This window comes from Ovis canadensis, chromosome 3 (assembly GCF_042477335.2).
Source record: "Ovis canadensis isolate MfBH-ARS-UI-01 breed Bighorn chromosome 3, ARS-UI_OviCan_v2, whole genome shotgun sequence".
NCBI lineage: Eukaryota > Metazoa > Chordata > Mammalia > Artiodactyla > Bovidae > Ovis > Ovis canadensis.
This window is the reverse complement of record NC_091247.1, coordinates 79,865,159-79,889,264: the sequence shown is the minus strand read 5'-3', so window position 1 is coordinate 79,889,264 and position 24,106 is coordinate 79,865,159. Positions and strand designations below refer to the sequence as shown.

The window sequence follows — 24,106 nt, the reverse complement described above, 5'->3', positions numbered from 1 at the left end:
GAAGTACATGAAAGTTACATGAAGAGGTGTCTTGGAGTTGAAATATTTTGCATTTTATATCTCTGTGAGCACCAAAGAAAACAGCTCTTGAGTACTCCTCAACAGATAACCTTACCTAAGTTGGACTAATAGCTAAAAAGTAACTCCCAGATTCTAAAATTTTAAGCCTTGCAACAGAATCCTTAATTTGTATGCATATTCCTTTCCTTTTTCTTATGACTGCTGATGCACTGACTACCTGAAAAATATTTAAAGGAAAATATTTATCTTTTTCAGATTCCCGCTGCACCAAAAGCTAACCGCACGTAATACTTACATAGTTATTATTTCATGCATTATTATATTGTTAGCTCTTCACGTCTGACATATTTTAATATTTCCTTCGTTGCATAATGCTATGCTTTGTATGTAGAAGGAACTCAAATATGGGTTGGAATGGACTGGACATTCAGTCAACAAGTATTTATTAAGGGCTTACTATATTTGAGCCACACTCATCATTGTTGTGCTCAGTTGTATACAACTCTTTGAGACACCATGTACCGTAGCCTGCCATGCTCCTCTGTCCATGGGATTTTCCAGGCAAGAATAGTAGAGTGGGTTGCCATTTCCTCTTCCAAGGCATCTTCCCAACCCAAGGATCAAACTCTTCTCTCCTGCTGCTCCTGCATTGGCAGGCAGATTCTTTACCACTTAGTCACCTGGGAAGCCTTTATGGATATACCATAATTCATTTGCTGACTAAGGTCCGTCTAATCAAGGCTATGGTTTTTCCAGTAGTCATGTATGGATGTGAGAGTTGGACTGTGAAGAAGGCTGAGCGCCAAAGAATTGATGCTTTTGAACTGTGGTGTTGGAGAAAACTCTTGAGAGTCCCTTGGACTGCAAGGAGATCCAACCAGTCCTTTCTGAAGGAGATCAACCCTGGGATTTCTTTGGAAGGAATGATGCTAAAGCTGAAATTCCAGTACTTTGGCCACCTCATGTGAAGAGTTGACTCTTTGGAAAAGACTTTGATGCTGGGAGGCATTGGGGACAGGAGGAAAAGGGGACGACCGAGGATGAGATGGCTGGCTGGCATCACTGACTCGATGGATGTGGGTCTGAGTGAACTCCGGGAGTTGGTGATGGACAGGGAGGCCTGGCGTGCTGCGATTCTTGGGGTCGCAAAGAGTCAGACACGACTGAGCGACTGAACTGAACTGAACTGAACTGATAATTCATTTATTCATTTATTTGTTTCTTGACCTTTGAGGATATTTTTTCTCCCAGTTTATAGCAATTATGAATTGTTGTTGTTGAGTCACTAAGTCGTATCTGACTCTGCGACCCCAAGAACTGCAGCACACTAGGCTTCGCTGTACTTCACTATCTCCCTGAATTTGCTCAAATTCACGTCCATTGAGTCAGTGATGCCATCCGTCCATCTCATCCTCTGTCGTCCCCTTCTCCTCCTGCCCTCAATCTTTCCCAGCATCAGGGTCTTTTCCAGTGAGTCAGCTCTTTGCATCAGGCGGCGAAAGTATTGGAGCTTCAGCTTCAACATCAGTCCTTCCAAAGAATATTCACTGTTGATTTCCTTTCGGACTGACTGTCCAAGGGATTCTCTTTGCTGTCCAAGGGATTCTCAATAACCTCTGGCATCACAGTTTGAAAGTATCAATTCTTTGGCACTCGGCCTTCTTTATGGTCCATCTCTCACATCCATACATGACTACTGGAAAACCACAGCTTTGATTATACAAACCTTTGTTTGCAAAGTGATGTCTCTGCTTTTTAATACACTGTCTAGGTTTGTCATAGTTATTTTTCCAAGTAGCAAGCAAAAAGCATCTTTTAATTTTGTGGCTGCAGTCATCATCTGCAGTGATTTTGGAGCCCAAGAAAATGAAATCTGACACTGCCTCCACATTTTCCCCATTTATTTCCCATGAAGTGATATGACCAGATGCCATGATCTTAGTTTATCAAATGTAGAGTTTTAAGCCACCTTTTTCATTCTCTTCTTTCACCTTCATCAAGAAGCTCTTGTTCTTTGCTTTCTCCCATAAGGGTGGTGTCATCTGCATATCTGAGGTTGTTGATATTTCTCCAGACAATCTTGATTCCATCTTGTGATTCATCCATCCTGGCATTTCACATGATATACTCTGCATTTAAGTTAAATAAGCAGGGGGGACAATATACAGCCTTGACGTACTCCTTTCCCAGTTTTGAACCAGTCCGTTGTTCCATGTCCAGTTCTAACTATTGCTTCTTGTCCTGCCTACAGGCTTCTCAGAAGGTGGGTAATGTGGTCTGGTATTCCCATTTCATTAAGAATATTCCACCATTTGTTGTGATCCACATAGTCAAAGGCTTTAGCAGAGTCAATGAAGCAGAAGTAGATGTTTTTCTGGAATTCCTTTGCTTTTCCTATGGTCCAGCATGTGTTGGCAATTTGATCTCTGATTCCTCTGCCTTTTCTAAATCCAACTTGTACATCTAGAAGTTCTTGGTTCACATATGGCTGAAGCTTAGCTTGAAGGATTTTGAGCATAATCTTGTGATGTGAAATGAGTGCAGTTATACAGTAATTTGAACATTCTTTGGGATTGCCCTTCTTTGGGATTAGAATGAAAACTGACTGTTTCAAGTCCTGTGGTTACTGCTGAATTTTCCAAATTTGCTGGCATATTGAGTGCAGCACTTTAACAACATCATCTTTTAAGATTTGAAGTAGCTCAGCTGGAATTCCTACACCTGCACTAGCTTTGTTTATTGTAATACTTATTAAGGTCCATTTGACTTCACACTCCAGGATGTCTGGCTCTAGATGAATGACCACATCATCATGGTTGTCTGGGTCATTAAGAGTTTTTTTGTACAGTTATTCTGTGTATTCTTGCCACCTTTTCTTAATCTCTTAAGAATAGAGATATAAACCCTGGTATGTGGAGCTATGTTTTCATTACTCTGAAATGAGAATATGAGGTGGATTGCTGTATGGATAATACAGGAAATATATATTTAACTTTCTGAGAAACTGTCAAATTGTTTTTCCAAAAGTTTATCTTCTTCCATTGCCTCCAGCCATGCCTTAGGGTTCCCATTGCTCTAAGTCTTGGCAGACACTTCCTATGTGGAAGTCTAGTAGTATCTCAGTATGGCCAGAATTGGAGGTGGGAAAAATCAGACTACAGTCTCCCCCTTCTTCTCCCTCTCCTTATCGATTTTCATTCCACTGCTTCTCCATGGAATAGCAATACAGACACAGACACTATGGCATTTTCTGAGGAAGGTGAGGCATTTTGATAGGTGAGAGGTGAAAAAGAGAGGAAGGAGAAAGGGAGACCAGAAAGGGAGAGCTGTGCTGTGGAAGGAGGCTAAGATTATATAGTGAAAGTTTGGGTATTTCACTGTTACATTGAAGTGAAGTGAAGTGAAGTTGCTCAGTCGTGTCCGACTCTTTGCGACCCCATAGAGGTCAGCAGTAACCACAGGACTTGAAACAGTCAGTTTTCATTCTAATCCCAAAGAAGGGCAATCCCAAAGAATGTTCAAATTACTGTATAACTGCACTCATTTCACATCACAAGATTATGCTCAAAATCCTTCAAGCTAAGCTTCAGACCCCTATCAGGCTCCTCCATCCATGGGATTTTCCCAGGCAAGAGTGCTGGAGTGGATTGCCATTTCCTTCTCTAGGGGATCTTCCCAACCCAGGAATCGAACCTGGGTCTCCCGCATTGGAGACAGATGCTTTACCGGCAAAATGAAGCTGTGTTTAGTGGAGGAGGGCAGGATGGCAATATCAGGTTTATGTTTTAGATTTTTGGGTTAGAAAGATGATTCTGATGAACATATGGTTGTTTGGATGAGTATGATTGGAATGGGAAGGGGATCTTTTTAGCTCTATGATCAATGTTAGCTTCTTTCTTTTCTCTATTTCTTAGAAATTTCCCTAGTTCACTGACTTCAGTTATATTCCCAGCCACTTTGATATTTTCTCTTAATGGCCTAACTTTACCTCAAACCTACTGTATCGGAGAGGAAGACGCCCAAGGTCATCATTTCTCTTCACTTTGTTTAACTCTGTTTCCATTTCCATCACCTTTCTTCCAGTGCTTAAGCTAGATATCTTGGAATTATCTGGACTTTTCTTTGTTGTTTCCTTTATCTAATTTTTCATGAAGCTTAGTATTTTTTATTTTCTCAGAAATTCTCTCAAATTTGGTTCTTTTTACTTCTCACTGCCACATTTTCCTCATCTTGATCTACTTTTCTGCACCAGTCTCCTAATTAGTTTTTCTGTTTCACCAAGTACTACCTTCAGTTTTCTCCATTCCTGCCAAATAAATCTGACATTTCGTTTTCTTCCTGTCACTCTTTTGAAGGGAAAAGAATTTGTTACTGGGGACACTCTAGTAGGCACTTTCAAACATGATTTCATTTCATTCTGGGAAGTTAGTCTCATTAACCACATTTTATATAACAAGAACCAAGGCTCCCAACTGTACAACTGGACTTTGTATCTAGTTCTATCTGAATACAAAGTCCAAAGTCTTTCCTTTGCTCTCCTTTGCCAAAAAACTACAGCGAGTCCCTTTGACCAACGATTTTAAGTCCCAGCATTTCTGGTTCTCATAGCCCTATAACATCTTCTCCCCTCCCTCAGATCATACCCTCCCACGTTCACCCTACCCCCAAGCTAAACTCTTATATTTCCCAGTGTTCTGAAACAAGTCCTTTCTCTTCTGCAGGTCTGCTATCTCAAAGAGTAAAATGCTGCACACTGTTTAGCCCCTGTGTCTTTGCATATAACATGGGAAATGTTTTTCAAATAGCATTTCTCCCTTGAAATTGTCTCGCTTTTGTCCAGACAACATTTAGCTATCTCTTAGTCTCACACTGTCCCACACTGAAGTTGGTTCAAACAATTTTAAAGGCCTCACCAATCTTTATATTAAGGAATACATATAAGAAGAGTAAATACAGAACATGAAGAGATTTATTTCTGAAAAACAAAATTTAGTCCTGGTTTTCAGTTTGGAAAATTAATAGGAAAAAAATTTATTAGTTACAGAATTAACATTTAGAACATTTTATTTTATAGTTAAAATTAAGAAAGCACAGACTGTTATTCTTGTTCAAATTCTTGTCTGTCAAATTTCTGTCTTCCTGAATAGGCTATGTAGGGGGGTGCTGGTGGCCTGAGTAAGTCAGGAATCGGCTACAGCGTGAAGTCTCAGTCAGAGTAGAATATTCCAAAGAGAAATAAGGGAAAGGAAAATAAACTTTTCTTCCTTTAGCTAATCAACATTGGCTCCAACAGAGCAGTTTAAAAAAAAAATGTTTGAGGAGGAAAACTTGGCTTATGTATGACACCTGATTAATACTTTGTTTATACTTTGTTCTTATTGTAGGGTAAGCTTACTGCCAGAAGTCCTAGAGATGCTTGCTGCTGCTGCTGCTAAGTCGCTTGAGTCGTGTCCAACTCTGTGTGACCCCATAGGTGGCAGCCCACCAGGCTCCTCTGTCCCTGGGATTCTCCAGGCAAGAATACTGGAGTGGGTTGCCATTTCCTTCTCCTAGAGATTCCTATATTTTTTAAATTAAGAATTTCAGACCTCTCAGCCACTGTTCCATTTGATCATAGAAAAGAAAGAGAATTCCAGAAAACATCTACTTCTGCTTCATTGACTACACTAAAGCCTTTGACTCTGTGGATCACAACAAACTGTGGAAAATCCTTAAAGAGTAGGAATACCAGACTACCTTACCTGCCTCATGCAAAACCTGTATGCAGGTCAAGAAGCAACAGTTAGAACCAGACATGGAACAATGGACTGGTTCTAAATTGGGAAAGGAGTATGTGAATGCTGTATATTGTCACCCTGCTTATTTAACTTATATGCAGAGTACATCATGAGAAACACTGGGCTGAAGGAAGCACAAGCCGGAATCAAAATTACTGGGAGAAATATCAATAACCTTAGATATGCAGATGACACCACTCTTATGGCAGAAAGTGAAGAGGAGCTGAAGAGCCTCTTGATGAATGTGAGAGAGGAATGTGAAAAGCTGGCTTAAAACTCAACATTCAAAAAACGAAAATCATGGCATCTTGTCCTATCACTTCATGGCAAATAGATGGGGAAACAGTGTCAGACTTTATTTTCTTGGGCTCCAAAATCACTGCAGATGGTGATTGCAGCCATGAAATTAAAAGAGGCTTACTCCTTGGAAGAAAAGCTATGACAGACCTAGACAGATAACTGAAACTGACCATGCCTAAGGAACTTTTAGAGAGCTTCCCAGGAGTTGGGCAGAAATCTCTAGTGCACTCAGAATCCCCAGACAAAGATGCCAGGGGATCTTCCTCATAGAGAGAAGCACAATGACAGGAAAAATCCTTGCAATGAACCATCTCCCTCTTTTCACCAAATAGAAGCTCCCCAAGGACTGGAACTATGACTAATTCATATGTCTTGGTACTTAGAACTTTGCTTGGTAGATAGTAGGCCCTCCAAGTGGCAGAATAGTATGGTGAAGAAGAATTTAGGCTCTCCAGTAAGACAGACAAGAATTTAGATCTCTTCTTTATTAATTAGCCAGTTTGTTACCTATTATTGAATCACCTTAGGTCTGAATTTCCTTAACTGTAAAATGGATATAATTGTGCTGCCTTTCATCATAGGGTTGCTGTGAGGATTAAAAGATCCAATGGTAATAAAAGGATTTAGAAGCCTGGCACATGAATTCTCAATTTTAAAAAAGAGCCATTATTATTTTTGTTACTTAATAAAATGTTTCATTAAGCTTACATCAGATAATTTCTTAAAGTATCCTCAATGATGTTTATATCTTACTTAAATAGTTTATAAAATATAACCTCTTCTAATGAGATTATCGGAGAAGGCAATGGCACCCCACTCCAGTACTCTTGCCTGAAAAATCCCATGGACGGAGGATCCTGGTAGGCTGCAGTCCATGGGGTCGCTAAGAGTCGGACATGACTGAGCGACTTCCCTTTCACTTTTCACTTTCATGCACTGGAGAAGGAAATGGCAACCCACTCTGGTGTTCTTGCCTGGAGAATCCCAGGGATGGGGGAGCCTGGTAGGCTGCCATCTCTGGGGTCGCACAGAGTCGAACACGACTGAAGCGACTTAGCAGTTAGCAGCAATGAGATTATGGATTGCATTGCTGCTCCTTAACCTATTGCCTAGAAGGTAAGATGAAAGTAGTGGAGTATTTTAATTTGTAAGATGTGGAAGTGTGCCAGAGAATGTGGGATATTACCTGTATTTGAATAATGGCCTTCACTGAAATCATTTTCATCTCCAAATGAAAGTCAGTTATAAAGACAAGTCCTACCTATAGAAATACTGTTTCACTGATAATTTATGGATAGTGTTAAATGCTCTCTAAATTGTTAAGCAGAATGCTATCTTCTCCATGGGATCTTTCCAACTCAGGGATTGAAATTGCGTCTCCAGTTTTGGCAGGCAGATTCTTTACCACTGAGCCACCAGGGAAGCCCAGTGATCTAAAATGGGAGATACTAAATTAAAATTAACCTAATCCCATTCATTATAAGATACTTATGGAATGCATCAGTAATTTTTTGAATTAAAATTCAAGTCAGCAAGTGCTTATGTTACCTATATATAAAGCATGGGCTTCCCAGGTGGCGCTAGTGATAAAGAACCCGCCTACCAATGCAGGAGACATAAGAGACTCAGGCTGGATCCCTGGGTGAGGAAGATCCCCTGCAGAGGGACATGGCAACCCACTTCAGTATTCTTGCTTGGAGAATCCCATTGACAGAGGAGCCTGATGAGCTACAGTCCCTAGGATTTGCAAAGAGTCAGGCATGACTGAAATGACTTTGCACAAATGCATACGTAAAGCAGAGTATTCAGTTCTTTAAGTCTGTAGAAGATAAACAAGATGGAGTTCCTAGAGGTGCTGTCATCAAAAGTAGGAAATTGGGTATCTTCATGAAATGATTTTAAAAAACAGTGAAAAGGCTTGTTGATTAAACCAAAGCAGCTTTAGTGTCCAGCTTTTTTAAAGGAGAAAAAATTATACCTCCTATCAGCCAGACAGGTTAATTTTGATACTTTTAAAGATTCTGTGCTGGATGAAATCACTGAGCAATCAATTAGTCATCGCATAGGAGAGTGTGAAGCACTGAGTAGTCACTCTCTTGGCTCTGCAAAGAGCAAATTGTACCAGATCGATTTAATTTCCTTCTTTAAGAGATTGACAGTTTGTACAGACATTTAAGAAGCAGGATATGTAATTTATCTGAACTTCAGAAGGGATTTTGATTCAATCACACCTGACATTTTAGCACGAAGTCCAAGGATGTGGTCCAGTCCAGACTGTATTCCTGAAGTAAGGAGCCCACCTCACTGATAAGCCACAGTTGAAAATGGTCACCAGGGGTTCAGTATCAACAATAAATCCGTTCCAAGGAAAACTCTAATACAAGTGCTTTGAAAAGTTGTTACAGTTGAAATGCAATGATCTTAAACCATTATAAAGGAACCAGTATGTACTCTATGCAGGGCAATAGGACCAAGTTCAAAATCGTGTGCTGTGGGGATCATGAACAGTATCAAAGATAGATACAAAATAGGAGCAGCTTGGCCTTAAGTATGACAAAGACAAAATTGGGAGTCAGGAGTGAAATCCAATCTATATATCCCTGAGCAATTCTGTGTTGTTATTTATAAGCAACACATAAATTCAGAGTGTGTAAAAAGGGATATGATTTGCAAGCATAAGAGTCCAGAGCCATTACTCTGTAATAGTTTTAGAGTTACAACTCTAGAGTTAGAGTTACAACTTTAGAGTTAAGAGTTACAACTTGCAGACTATTCTAATTGTATGCTGCAGGGATACTAGAGGGCCCAGAGTAAAACATTCTAAACCAGTAAGATGATGACTAGATGTTTCTTTGGAAGTTCAGACTAGAGAAGTGTGTGTGTGTGTGTGTGTGTGTGTGCATGCACACTCGGTTGTGTCTGACTCTTTGCGACCCATGGACTGTAACCCACCAGGCCCCTCTGTCCATGGGATTTTTCAGGCAAAAATACTGGGGCAAGTTGCTGTTTCCCACTCCAGGGGATCTTTTCAACCCAGGGATCAAACCCTCGTCTTTTGTGTCTCCTGCACTGGCAGGCGAATTCTTTTTTTTTTTTTAATTTATTTCTTTATTGAATGATAATTGCTTTGCAGAATTTTGTTGTTTTCTGTCAGACTTCAACATGAATCAGCCATAGGCGAATTCTTTACCTCTGTACTACCTGGGAAATCCATAGAGAAGAGAGACCACATTTCAAATTATTCAGAGGTATTGCATTTCATAGTCATTTGTTCAGTAGCGACTGTATGTCACATTGTCAGGATAAGTTTATGAAGTGATTGTTTTATTTTAATTTTCACAGTTCAGTTCAGTTCAGTTCAGTCGCTCAGTCATGTCCGACTCTTTGTGACCCCATGAATCGCAGCACATCAGGCCTCCCTGTCCATCACCAACTCCCGGAGTTCACTCAAACTCACGTCCATCGAGTCGGTGATGCCATCCAGCCATCTCATCCTCTGTCGTCCCCTTCTCCTCCTGCCCCTAGTCCCTCCCAGCATCAGAGTCTTTTCCAGTGAGTCAGCTCTTTGCATGAGGTGGCCAAACTACTGGAGTTTCAGCTTTAGCATCATTCCTTCCGAAGAAATCCCAGGGCTGATCTCCTTTAGAATGGACTGGTTGGATGGCCTTGCAGTCCAAGTGACTCTCAAGAGTCTTCTCCACAGCTCAGAAGCATCAATTCTTTGGCAGGGATAATGTAAAACAAATGCACTTAAATGTAGTGAGAATTTGGTAGATAAAGGAAGAATTATTTTACTATTGAGGTCATTAAACACTGAGACATGTTATCGGAGAGTTTCTGAAATATTTTTTCTTGGAATCTGTTTGAAAACACAGATTCTGCCTAAGGTACCATAGGCGTCCAGGGCTTTGGTTTAGTCCAGTGGTTCCAGAATCTGACAGTGTCAGAACTGCTTGGATAGAATTTTTAGAAAACAGCCTACTGAAGTATAATTGACCTACTGTAAATTACACGTATTTCAATCATATAATCTGATATTTTGACTTATGTATGTATCCATGGTACTATCACCACATTCAAGATAACAAACATATTCATCATCACCAAAGGTTTTTTCATGCCCCTATGTAGTTCTTCTTCCCAACCCTCTATGGGCAACCCTTATCTACTTTCTGTCCCTAGAGATTATTAATTTGCATTGTCTAGAATTTTATGTACATGGAGTTTGTCCTCTTTTTCACCTGGCTTTCACTCAGTATATTTACTTTGAACTTTTTCCATGTTGTAATGTGTTTCAAAAGGTCATTCCTTTTTATTGCTGAGTAGTATTCCATTGTATGTATGCAGTTTATTTATCCATTTATTCATTGATGGACATTTGGGTTCTTTTCAGTTTGGGGTCATTACAAATAAAGCTGTTATGAACATTTATATATAAGCTTTTGATAAGACCTATTTTCTCATTTCTCTAGAATCATAGCATTATATGGTAATATTATGTGTTTAACTTTTAAAACAACTGTCAAATTATTTTCCATGTGGTATTTCTGTTTTACACTCCCAGCAGCCATTGTGGGAGAATTCAGCCAACACTTGAAATGATGAAGCTCTTTGATTTGATACATCCTAATAGCTGTCTAGTGGTATCACATTGTGGTTTTTATTTAAACTTCCCAAATGACCAAAGATGCTGGGGATCTTTTCCTGTGCTGAATTGCCATCTATGTATTTTCTTTGGCAAAGTTTTTTCTTTTTTTCCCTTACCACCTTCTAACGTGGGTATTTGTCTTCTTCTTATTGAGTTTTGAGAGTTCTTTGGTATTATCAATACAAGTCCTGTAGCAGATAGATGATCTGCAGATATCTTCTCCCAGTCTGTAGTTTTGCCTTTTCATGTCTCTCAGAGGGCAGAAGGTTTTGATCTTGATGAAGTCCGATTCATCCTTTTTATTTCTTCTATGGATTGTCCTTTGTTCATGTCTGGAACTCTTTGGCTGACCCAGTGTTACAAATGTTTTCTCCTGTGTTGTATTTTTTTTAAGGTGTTCTGTTTTTTTTTTTTTTTAATTTATTAATTTATATGTTGGCTATGGTGGGTCTTCATTGCTGCACTCAGGCTTTCTCTAGTTGCGGCAAGTGGGGGCCACTCTTCGTTGAGCTGTGTGGGCTTTTCACCGAAGTAGCTTATCTCATTGTGGAGCACAGACTCTAGGCACAGAGGGCTCAGTAGTTGTGGAACCCGGGCTTAGCTGCTCCTTGACAAAGAGTATCTTCCAAGACCAGGGATTGAACTGGCGTCCCTTGCATTGCAAGGCAGGCTCGTAACTGTGGACTACCAGGGAAGCTGTCTTGTACGTTTTCTTATAAAAGTTTTATGGTTCAAGTTTTATAGTGGGTCTTTATCCATTTTGAGTAATTTTTTATATGGTATGAGGTATGGATAAATGTTCTTATTTTACATATGGATGTTTGTTTTTCTAGCATTAGTTATTGAAAAGACTATTCTTTTTCTGCTGTAATGTCATTGAACCTGTGTCAAAAATCAGTTGTTCGTGTATGTGTAAGTCTATTTCTGGGTTCTCTACTGAGTTTCATTGGTATATTTGTTAAAGGGTGTTCTGAGACCTAATTTCCAAACTGTGGAGGGAGGATTTTCTCCCCACACAACCAAGCAATGCTCAGGATACTAGCTGAGAGTCCTACAATTCAACTCAATTCTCACCCTGTATCCCCAGAAGGAGCCTCAGATCCTACAAGGAAAAAGCTCAGTTCTACTAGACCACTTTTCATTTCAGATGCCAATTACAGACCCAGGTTGTTACCTGTGCTTCTGACCAACTGGCTACAAATCAGAAGCTCCCATGACCCCTTCTTTGAGTTTGGTTCTTTTTTCTAGAGTGGCTCACAGGACTCAGGAAACCCATTTACTCACTGGGTTACTGGCTTATTACAAAAGGATACAGAGGAACATCCAGATGGAAGAGATACATAGGGCAAGGTGTGTGAGAAGGGTGCAGAACTTCCATGCTCTCTGAGAATGCCATTCCACCTGAATCTCCATGAGCTCACCAACCCAGAAATTCTTCACACTGCATCCTTTTGGATTTTCATAGAGGCTTCATTATGTAGGCAGGATTGATAAAGCATCAGCTATTGGTGATTGATTTACCCTCCAGCTCCTCTTCTTCACCAGAGGTCAAGATGTGGAACTGAAAGTTCCAACCCTCCAATCACATGGTTGGTTACAACCGGGCCCCATCCTTAGGTGACCTGAAGCCATTCCAGGAGTTACCGCATTATCACAATAAATGACACTTTTATTTTTCTCACCACTTAGGAAATACTTAGGGTTTTAGAACCTCTGGTATAGTGCTAGAAACAGGAATTAAGACCAAATATATTTTCTTGTTATAAATCACAATATTATACTTGTCTTTGTATTGAAACCACAGTCTCTTATTACTGTATTATTATATTAAGTCTTAAAATCAGGTAATATCAGTTTTTCAAACTTAATCTTCTTTCTCAAAGATATTTTGGTTATTCTAGGTCTTTTGCATTTTCATATGAATTTTAGAATCAGCTTGTCAACTTTTATTTGACTACCAGGAGTTTGATTGAGATTGCATTGAGTCAACAGATAAATTTGGGGGTAATAGACCTCTCAACAATATTAAGTCTTCTATTAAGTCTTCTAATCCGTGGACATGGTATATTCTTCCATTAATTTAATTTTTAAGTTTCTTTCAGCAATATTTTGTGATTTTCAGCATACTGATCTTACACATCTTCTGTTAGATTTATCCCTAAGAATTTCATGTTTTTAATTCTATTATAAATTTTATTTTCACATTTTAATATCTAATAGTTTGTTGCTGGTGCATAGAAATATAGTTAACTTTGTGTATTTATCTTGTATCTTGCAATCTTACTAAACTTACTTATTAGCTCTAATGACTTTTGGGTAAAATTTTCTATGTAGACAATCACGTTGTGTGCTACAGTGACAATTTTGCATATTTCTTTCCCATCTAGATACCTTTAATTTATTTTTCTTCCCATACTTCACTGACTGGAACCTCTAGTACAATGTTGTGTAGAAGTGGTAACAGGATATCTTTGTTTTGTGAGGGATATTGATTTGTAGTTTTCTCATAATATCTTTGATTTTTGTATCAGGGTTTAATGTCCTTATAAAATGAGTTAGGCAATATTAAGGAGAAAGGGACGACAGAGGATGAGTTGGTTGAATGGCATCACCGACTCAATGGACATGAGTTTGAGCAAGCTCCGGGAGTTGGTGATGGACAGGGAAGCCTGGTGTGCTGCAGTCCAAGGGGTTGCAGAGTCAGACATGGCTGAGCAAATGAACTGAACTGAACTAAATATTCTTTTTTAGTTTTGTGAAAGAATTTGAAAGAATTGGTATTATTTTCTCCTCAATTTTGGTGGAATTTAGCAGTGACACCATCTGGGTTTACTAAAGCTCATTCTGTGGGTGAATCCAGAAATCTCTTTGTAACAGGGACTCCGTGTGATGCTACAGAACCACGGATCTGATAAAACGTGATCTCTTAAAGTCCAAGCCAACCATCAGCCAAACAGCCAGGGACTTGGCAGTTCTCAAGAGGCAAATGGATCATCATAGCCAGTGGCTTCCATCTTTGGACTGTGTTTGCATCATCATGGAGCTGCATCACCAAGCTTGGGAACTCCCTCCCCAGAAAATCCCATGCAGACAGGTCTGTCAGGAGGTCATTCTGACAGAACTGTGAGAATTGTAAAACATCTGAAGTTTACTTGGTAATTAAAATCATGCATATAGATTCCTTTCTGTTTTATAACCGATAGAAAATTGAACATTTGCTTCAATATGCCATGAAATCAAACTTTTTAGAGAAGATTATGTTTTATAAGGAAAATTAGTAGTCCTATGGCATGCTAGTGATTAGATCTTCACTCTGTTCAAGTTTGGAATGATGAAAATCCTTTTCAATAATTGTGAATTTTCCCCTGATAAAAGTCACCTTTGAGGTTGTTTATTATGCAGTAGATTCAAGTTTGTAATTTTATCTTCTGGAAAACAGTGTTCTGTGACAAATTCCTAAGTGCATATTAATTGACTACTTGATCTATTTGTAGCACATTTGATGAACTGTTTTCACAAATGCCATGACTGTTTTCACAAATCTCCGGCTCTCACACATACTGGTTAACTATATATCTTTGTGATTAAATTTTAATCCTTTGAAAGTGAAAGTGAAAGTTGCTCAGTCGTGTCTGACTCTTTGCAACCCCATGGACTATATAGTCCATGGAATTCTCCAGGCCAGAATACTGGAGTGGGTAGCCTTGCCCTTCTCCAGGGGATCTTCCCAACCCAGGGATTGAACCCTGGTCTCCCACATTGCAGGTGGATTCTTTACCCACTGAGCCACCAGGGAAAGTGGTACTAATTTGTGAACAATAGCTTCCATTAACTACTTACAGTGGAAACAGTGGCTGACTTTATTTTTCTGGGCTCTAAAATCACTACAGATGATGATTGCAGCCATGAAATTAAAAGACACTTACTCCTTGGAAGGAAAGTTATGACCAACCTAGACAGCATATTAAAAAGCAGAGACATTACTTTGCCAACAAAGGTCTGTCTAGTCAAGGCTATGGTTTTTCCAGTAGTCACGTATGCATGCGAGAGTTGGACCTAAAGAAAGCTGAGCACCAAAGAATTGATGCTTTTGAACTGTGGTGTTGCAGAAGACTCTTGGACTGGAAGGACTGATGTTGAAGCTGAAACTCCAGTACTTTGGCCACCTGATGTGAAGAGCTGACTCATTTGAAAAGACCCTGTTGCTGGGAAAGATTGAAGGCAAGAGGAGAAGGGGACGACAGAGGATGAGATGATTGGATGGCATCACCAACTCAATGGACATGGGTTTAGGTAAACTCTGGGAGTTGGTGATAGACAGGGATGCCTGGCGTGCTACGGTTCATGGGGTCACAAAGAGACATGACTGAGCAACTGAACTGAACTGAACTACTTACATACCTCTATTTTGGGTGACTAAGTATAAAATCATTTTTAAAATCTTATGCCCATAATTCTTTATGGTGAATCTATAATCAGTAATATTCACCAGCCAGTGATTTTGTTGTTGTTCAGTCACTTAGTCATGTCCAGCTCTTTGTGGCCTCATGGACTGCAGCACTTCAGATTTCCCTGTCCTTCACAATCTCCCAGAGCTTGCTCAAACTCATGTCCATTGAGTCGGTGATGCCATCCAACCATCTCATCTTCTGCTGTCCCCTTCACCTCCTGCCTTCAATCTTTCCCAGCATCAGGGTTTTTTCTGATGGGTCAGTTCTTCCCATCAGGTGGCCAAAGTATTGGAGTTTCAGCTTCAGCATCAGTCCTTCCAATGAATATTCAGAATTGATTTCCTTTAGGATGGACTGGTTTGATCTCCTTGCAGTCCAAGGGACTCTCAAGAGTCTTCTCCAACACCATAGTTCAAAAGCATCAGTTCTTCAGTACTCGGCCTTCTTCATGGTCCAATTCTCACATCCAAACATGACTACCGGAAAACCACAGCTTTGACGATATGGAGCTTTCTCAACAAAGTAATATCACTGCTTTTTAGTACACTGTCTAGGTTTGTCATAGCTTTTCTTCCAAGGAGCAAACATCTTTTAATTTCATGGCTTCAGTCACCACCTGCAGTGATTTTGGAGCCCAAGAAAATAAAATCTGTCACTGTTTCCATTGTTTCCCCATCTATTTGCCATGAGGTGATGGGACTGGATGCCATGATCTTCATTTTTTGAATGTTGAGCTTTAAGCCAACTTTTTCACTCTCCTCTTTCGCTTTCATCAAGAGGCTCTTTAGTTCCTCTTCACTTTCTGCCGAAAGGGTGGTATCATCTGCATGTCTGAGGTTATTGATATTTCTCCTGGCAATCTTGATTCCTGGTTGTGCTTCATCCAGCCCAGCATTTTGCATGATGTACTCTTCATATAAGTTAAATAAGCAGGGTGACAATATACAGCCCTGATGTACTACTTTCCCAGTTTGGAACTAGTTCTTGTTCCATGTCTGGTTCTAACCATTTCTTCTTGACTTGCATACAGATTTCTCAGGAGGCAGGTAAGGTGGTCTGGTATTCCCACTCTTTAACAATTTTCCACAGTTTGTTGTGATCCACATAGTCAAAGGCTTTGTGTAGTCAGTGAAGCAGAAATAGATATTTTTCTGGAATTGTCTTGTTTTTTCTATGATCCAGTGGATGTTGGTAGTTTGATCTCTGGTTCCTCTGACTTTTCTAAATCCAGCTTGAACATCTGGAAGTTCTTGGTTCACATACTTAGAGAAATTTGAGCATTATTTTGCTAGCCTGTGCAATGAGTGCAATTGTGCAGTAGTTTGACATTCTTTGGGATTGGAATGAAAACTGACCTTTTCCAGTTCTGTGTCCACTGCTGAGTTTTCCAAATTTTCTGGCATGTTGTTGAGTGCAACACTTTAACAGCATCATCTTTTAGGATTTGAAGTAGCTCAGCTGGAATTCCATCACCTCCACTGGCTTTATTTGTGTTGATGCTTCCTAAGGCCCACTTGCCTTCATACTCCAGGATGTCTGGCTGTAGATGAGTGATCACACTATCATGGTTATCTGGGTCATTGAGATCTCTTTTGTATATTTCTTCTGTATTTTCTTGCCACCTCTTCTTAATATCTTCTTCTTCTGTTAGGTCCATACTGTTTCTGTCCTTTATTGTGAACATCTTTGCATGAAATATTCCCTTGGTATCTCTTAATTTTTCTTGAAGAAATGTCTAGTCTTTCCCATTCTTGTTTTCTTCTATTTCTTTGCCTTGATCACTTAGGAAGGCTTTCTTAACTCTCCTTGCTTAGGGATGGAACTCTCTTTTTCTTAGGGATGGTTTAGAGTCCACAATATAGGTACTTGGGTGCAGTCTCAAAAACTACAGAATGATCTCTGTTTGTTTCTAAGGCAAACCATTCAATATTACAGTAATCCAAGTCTATGCCCTAACCACTAATGCTGAAGAAACTGAAGTTGAACGATACTATGAAAACCTATATGACCTTCTATAACTAGCACTAAAAAAAGATGTCCTTTTCATCATAGGGGACTGGGATGCAAAAGTAAGAAGTCAAGAGACACCTGGAGTAACAGGCAAGTTTGGCCTTGGAATACAAAATGAAACAGGGCAAAGGCTAACAGTTTTGCCAAGAGAACATGTTGGTCATAGCAAACACCCTCTTCCAACAACACAAGAGACAGCTCTACACATGGACATCACCAGATGGTCATTACTGGAATCAGATTGATTATATTCTTGGCAGCCGAAGATGGAGAAGTTCTATACAGTCAGCAGAACAAGACTAGGAGCTGACTGTGGCTCAAATTATGAACTCCTTATTGGAAAATTCAGACTTAAAGAAAGTAGGGAAAACCACTAAGCCATTCAGATATGACCTAAATCAAATCCCTTATGATTGTACAGTGGAAGTGACAATTAGGTTCAAGGGATTAGCTCTGATAGACAGAATGCCTGAAGAGCTATGGATGGAGGTTTGTAACATTGTACAGGAGGTGGTGATCAAAACCATCCCCAAGAGAAAAGGCAGTGATATCACCACCTTATATAGGAAATGTCACTTTCCAATGTCACTTTGTTAATCCTAATTTATGTGATGACTTAGTAAAGAATCTGCCTGTAATGCAGGAGACATGGGCTTGATCCCTTGATTGGGAAGATCCCTGGGAGAAGGAAATGGCAACCCATTCCAGTATTCTTGCCTGGAGAATTCCATGGACAGCGGAGCCCAGCGGGCTGCAGTCCATGGGGTTGCAACAGTCAGACATGACTGAGCCACTTTCACTTTCAGAAAACGGGAATACAGTTTTGTGTGATATATTATGTATGAGTGAATGCATTATATTCCCTCTAGCTCAGAGAATCTTAACCATTTTTGTACCATGAGCCCCTTTGATACCTGGTGATGCTTATGGATATTTCCTCAAAATATTTTTTTCAAATGTATTAATAAAATTATAGAAACACAAAGAAACCAATTACATTGAAATACAGCCATCAAAATATGTTTAAAACACAATTGTGATACAGTAATATATGTGCTTCCTTATTAATACAATTAAATAATAAGATCTAGGTACAGCTTTAATAACTATTGTTATTATTGTAATTTTTTTATTAAGAATGAGCTACTGAACAGCATTTTGAAATAACTGCAACAACTATAATATTACATGAAAATATCATTATTCATAACCTACTTTGTAATAGAAGAAAATGCTAAACTTTAGTTAGTTTAGTAAAAATATGGATTTTTTTTCCTTCCAAGTTCACGAACACCCTGGTTCTTTGCCTGTATCCTGAGAACCCCTGCTGACCTTTCATTTTTTAATGGAAACTTAGTTTTGAATCAAAGTCCAGGTTACCCAGAAAGAAACTGCGAAGAAATAGGGGAGAAAAAGATGGAGGTCCAGTTTCCTTATGGAACTGGTGAAAGGCTTTATTAAATATTTTTATATACAGCTTTATTAAACATTTGATATACATTTCATTATTTCCTGTTGAAATTAGCATTGTCCTTTTCAATGAACCACTAATGAACAGCCTGAGAAGAATAACTTAATCATACAGCACTTTTAATCTGTAAAACCTATTTAGAATGGTGGCACAAAATAAAAATACAATGATACAAAGGAGTGATTATATGCCAAAATGAAATCTCAGTTCAAAAGAACCGAATGGCAACAAGCCTGGGACTCTTAAAATCAGAAGTTCTTTAGGACTTGTCTTGGAAACTTCCTTATTAAAGGCCCTGAGTGGTAGGTGATGAGAAGGTATAAGAAAGCAAAAAGAAGGAATAAAGTTATGTTTTCCAAGTATGAGGTTCACAGGAATTATATCCTATTGCAGGTGTTCCGTACGTTACCAAACCTATTTGCAAGTTGCTAACTGGCATTGCATGATTAGATTGAGTAATTGCACATGTCGGTAAAAAGTCATAATTACCTAAGAAAAATGTATGCATTTTGTATAGGTAAGATTCATCCATTTAGCATGTCTTTTAAATTCTCACAAATTATAAATTTGATAGCACTGTGGAGGTAAAAATCCTATATTTTCTATGGATCCTGATGCTTGTAGTTATCATTGTTTACTAAACAGTTAGCTTTAATGTTTAAGTGGAAGAAACACTAGTGAGAATTGCCTAGCCATGAGAAACTTCAGGACTTTGTTAGAAATTTCTGTTGTCTTCCATTTCTTAAACATTGTGACAATAACTCATAATTTACTTACAAGTGAAAGTAACACTTCATAATACTTGACAGCTTTCAAAAGTAGATACAGCTGTCCTTGTGTGAAGGGTTCCAATAATACTATTGTAAGATATTTTTTGCTGACCATCTGACAGTTCTCAGGAACCCTTCTCTCTCAACATTTTATAGCTACTGCACTAGTTACAGCTAATCCTTTCAATGAATGAGCTGGAAAATGTAGATACATCAATATCATATTCTTTTAGAGCCCATTTAATCCATGCCCTATTATTATTTCGTTTAATAGGGCCATTATCTTCTGTGGAAATGAAAAGTAATTTGTCAGAATCATTTCTTAAAATTTAAAGATCAATCTATGTAAATTTTTTTAAAATAAAAGAAATGATAGATTTTTTTTCTTTTTAAAGAATCTCAGATACGTTCATTAAAAATCTCAGAAATGGGAATTTAGGCTTAAATTCCACACTCATTTTTGGTCTTATTTTTTCAATCTGTGTTCTCAAATGTCAAGTATAATAAGCAAGCTCGGGATGATTGTCTACCTGAGAAAGAGTTTATATGAATGGTGGAGTTGACACCTCATCGAGGTCAATGAAAGAACTTACATATTTCTTTCATAGTTTGCTTTAAGAAGCTAGGAAGAGATTCATCCCAGTATAGGAATTTTATGAATTTTCCTTGAAAAACAGTTTGGTACTCTGTGGACTTTGAATAACTAATAGTTTTTAAATACCTTTTTTGACGATTTATGAATAAAAGTCATGGAAAGTACCCATTGTTTTCATTTTAACCTAGGTTTTGCTTCACAAAAGAACTCCTGTTGGTTGAAGAGTTTTATTAGAATGACTCTTACTCATTTCCATGCATGTACACCAAGTTGCTCCGTCATGTACGACTCTTTGCAAACCTGTGGACTGTAGCCTGCCAAGTTCTTCTGTCCATGGGATTCTCTCCAGGCAAGAATACGTGAGTGGATTGCCATGCCCTCCTCCAGAGGATCTTCAAACCCAGGAGGTGAACCTGCATCACTTGTGTCTCCTGCATTGGCAAGCAGGTTCTTTACCACTGGCTCCACCTGGGAAGCCCTACTTATTTCCATATTCTTAATCAAAAAGAAAAAAGGGTATTGATTCTTTTTTTCAGATTCAGAGTTTTAAACTCTATTCAAAATATCTCTTTCCTCAGCTTCTTCATCCCACTGCTTACTACGTCCATCACAGGACCAAGTTTTTGACAAAAAACCCTTTCTGCCCCAATGCTTTTCACTTTCGAATTTAGGTACCTTAACTTGAGCAAGTTTTTCTCACATACACACCTGCACACACACTTACACAAAAACTTCCTAGGTTGTAGGTTGAAATTGATTTGTTATTCCCTTAGTTTTTTTGGTATGAAAATTAATTTTCAAAATTTCTTAGAGAGTTTTATGGCTTCCCTGGTAACTCAGCTGGTAAAGAATCAGCCTGCAATGCAGGAGACCCCAGTTTGATTCCTGGGTTGGGAAGATCTGCTGGAGAAGAGATAGGCTACCCACTCAGGTGTTCTTGGGCTTCCCTGGTGGCTCAACTGGTAAAGAATCTGCCGGCAATGTGGGAGACCTGGGTTTGATCCCTTGGCTGGGAAGATCACCTGCAGAAGGGAAAGGCTACCGACTCCAGTATCCTAGCATAGGGAAATCCATGGACTTTACAGTCCATGGGGTCGCAAAGAGTGGGACACGACTGAGCAACTTTAACTTTTTCGCTTATGGTGACTTCTGGGAAATTATTTCTCTTTGTTTTCTATAATATGAAGATTGAAACTACCGTAATGTTAAGTAGACTCAGGAACTTATGAGAGTCTTGGCCAATGATTGAGCTGACTCTATAATTCAAGTCCCTCAGTCTCCTTTATTGATACTTTCTATTCGTCTTCTGTTTACTAGATTTCTTTCATAGCCTAAATTTAAGGAGGGAATAACATCCATGTCCATACTAATTATAACATCAGGCTAAAGTTTGACACTCTGACTGTTAATATTAGCTCTGCCATTACCTTCTTTTTTTAAGTCATAAAACTGGAAGAAATCTCAAGAAATCACTTACATAGTTTCCTTTCTTGGAGAGTATGTTTCCAAAAACAGGAAAGCTATAGTCTTCTAACATGTAATTACTTTTATTATCAAATACCTTGCTGCTGCTAAGTCACTTCAGTCGTGTCCGACTCTGTGTGACCCCATAGACGGCAGCCCACCAGGCTCCACCATCCCTGAGGTTCTCCAGGCAAGAACACTGGAGTGGGTTGCCATTTCCTTCTCCAATGCATGAAAGTGAAAAGTGAAAGTAAAGTTGCTCAGTCGTGTCTGACTCTGCGACCCCATGGACGGCAGCCCACCAGGCTCCTCCATCCTTGGGATTTTCCAGGCAAGAGTACTGGAGTGGGTTGCCATTGCCTTCTCCATCAAATACCTTAACCTAGCTGAAAAGACTCTTTCCTGCTATTCTCTAAACTCCATTCTCCATATTTTATTTTTTCTTGTTATTAAACATTGAATACCTTTGTTTTTTTTTTTTTTTAAAAAAAGTTCTTTTCAAACCAGAGGATTTAAAGTCACTATTAAACATTCTCCTCATTCTCTTAATTACTTAAAAAAATTTATTGACATATAGTTGATATACAATGTTGTGTTTGTTTCAAGTATACAGCGAAGTAAATCAGTTTTATGTATACATATATCGTCTTTTTTAAAATACTCTTTTCACACATAGGCCATTACAGATTATAGGGTAGATTTCTTTTTAGTTACCTATTTTATATAGTAATGTGTGGGGCTTCTGTTATAGCTCAGTTGGTAAAGAATCCACCTGCAATGCAGGAGACCCCAGTTTGATTCCTGGGTTGGGAAGTTCCGCTGGAGAAGGGATAGGCTACCCACTGCAGTATTCTTGGGTTTCTCTTGTGGCCCAGCTGGGAAAGAACCCGCCTGTAATGTAGGACTCCTGAGTTCAATCTCTGGGTTGGGAAGATCCCCTGGAGAAGGGAAAGGCTACCAACTCCAGTATTGTGGCCTGGAGAATTCTATGGATTGTATATGTGTAGTCCATGGGGTCGCAAAGAGTCAGACATGACTGAGCAACTTTCACTTTCACATAGTAATGTGTATATGTCAATCCCGATCTCCCAATTTAATCCCTCTCTGCCTCCATTCTCTGGTAACCATAAGGTTGTTTTTTTTTTTTCCTACATCCGTTACTCTTCTGTTTCGTAAATAAGGTGATTTTTACCCTTTTGTTTTAGAATCCACATATAAGCAATATCATATAACATTTGTCTTTCTGTTCCAACTGCATTCAGTGTGACAGTCTCTGAGTCCCTCCACATCTCTGCAAATGGCACAATTTCATTTCTTTTTATGGCTGAGTGATATTCCATTGTATATATGTACCACATCTTCTTTACCCATTCCTCTGTTGATGGATATTCCCATTCTCTTAGTTACTTAAAATTTGTAGGACAGTTTGGAAAACATAAAGATGAAAGGAAAAAAGCTCACAATCCATTTCTAGAGGTACTAACTCAGTATATGTCCTTTATTTCTTTTTTCTCTATGACTGTACTCTTTAATTTTATTTTATAAAAAGATATATTACACATACTATTTTATATATAGCTTTTTAAAGACTAATCAGTCAGTTTTGATAATAAAGACATTGTTTCACCGCATTTTAATGACTACCTATTATTCCATAGTTTGATGCACAATGTGACTCCACTTGTTTTCTAATATTTTTATTAAGGAAAAAAACTACAAAAATATTGAAATAACTTTACAGTAAACATACACATACCCACCGCTTAGATGCTGTAACTAACATTTCATTATACTTTATATCAATTGAACTAGCCTTCTCTCTAGCCACCAGTCCATCTTGTATTTTTATGTATTTCAAAATAAGTTGTACTTCAGCATCATTAACTAGAGTTCAGTATTTGCTTGTGTGCCCAAGTTGTATTTTTGAAAACTGTTTATTTCATTTAAATTGTTTTTCAATCTATTGGGAAAAAATGATATATTTATTAGTATACTGAGATCAGCTTCATAGTGCTGTATGCAAAATACCCTGAAACTTAATGGCTTAGCAACAACAAATACTTTATTTGCTCATGGTTCTGAGGGTCAGCAGTATACATTCCACTGAGCTATGTGATTTTTCTGTTGACCTTACTAGGAATTCTTCATGCAGTTGCTGTCATCTGGCAGCTCTCCTGTGTCATCTGGAGCAAGATGTCCTTACTTTATAAATTCTTAGAATTGCTTTATATAAACGTATATACACATATAACCAAATTACCTTCATTAATTATTTAAAACAATTTTCTTTTCAAAGGTTCCCTTTGCATTTTTTTTAAAATTCAAAGCTATTTTAGTTCAGATTAACTTTTTGAGATGCTCACTAGATTCATTTTCATGAATATATTGCGTTAGGCATTAAGAACAATAGAAAAGAACTACAAAGATACTGTCTTTGTTCTTCCGGAAATTATAATCTAGTTGAGAAAATAACACCAACACATAAACTAGTCATAAATAGTCGAATTGTATTATATGGTCTTGTATAATTGTCAAATTGCTTACCTCTTTCCCCTTTGTAGAGGATAGGCTGGGTTAATTATTTGACATCTAGTAAGTG

The 24,106-nt window shown here is 38.6% G+C and overlaps 1 protein-coding gene and 1 long non-coding RNA gene across 6 annotated transcripts in view; both read left to right on the top strand.

The window, feature by feature from the left end:
• Positions 1–24,106, top strand: part of CAMKMT (calmodulin-lysine N-methyltransferase) — a 415,590-nt gene that overhangs the window by 235,755 nt on the left and 155,729 nt on the right. The window lies entirely within an intron of this gene.
• On the top strand, positions 7,036–14,363 carry LOC138436985 (uncharacterized). Its single transcript, XR_011255707.1, has 3 exons — positions 7,036–7,214; positions 9,232–9,346; positions 13,624–14,363. It is a non-coding gene; the product is annotated as an uncharacterized lncRNA (long non-coding RNA).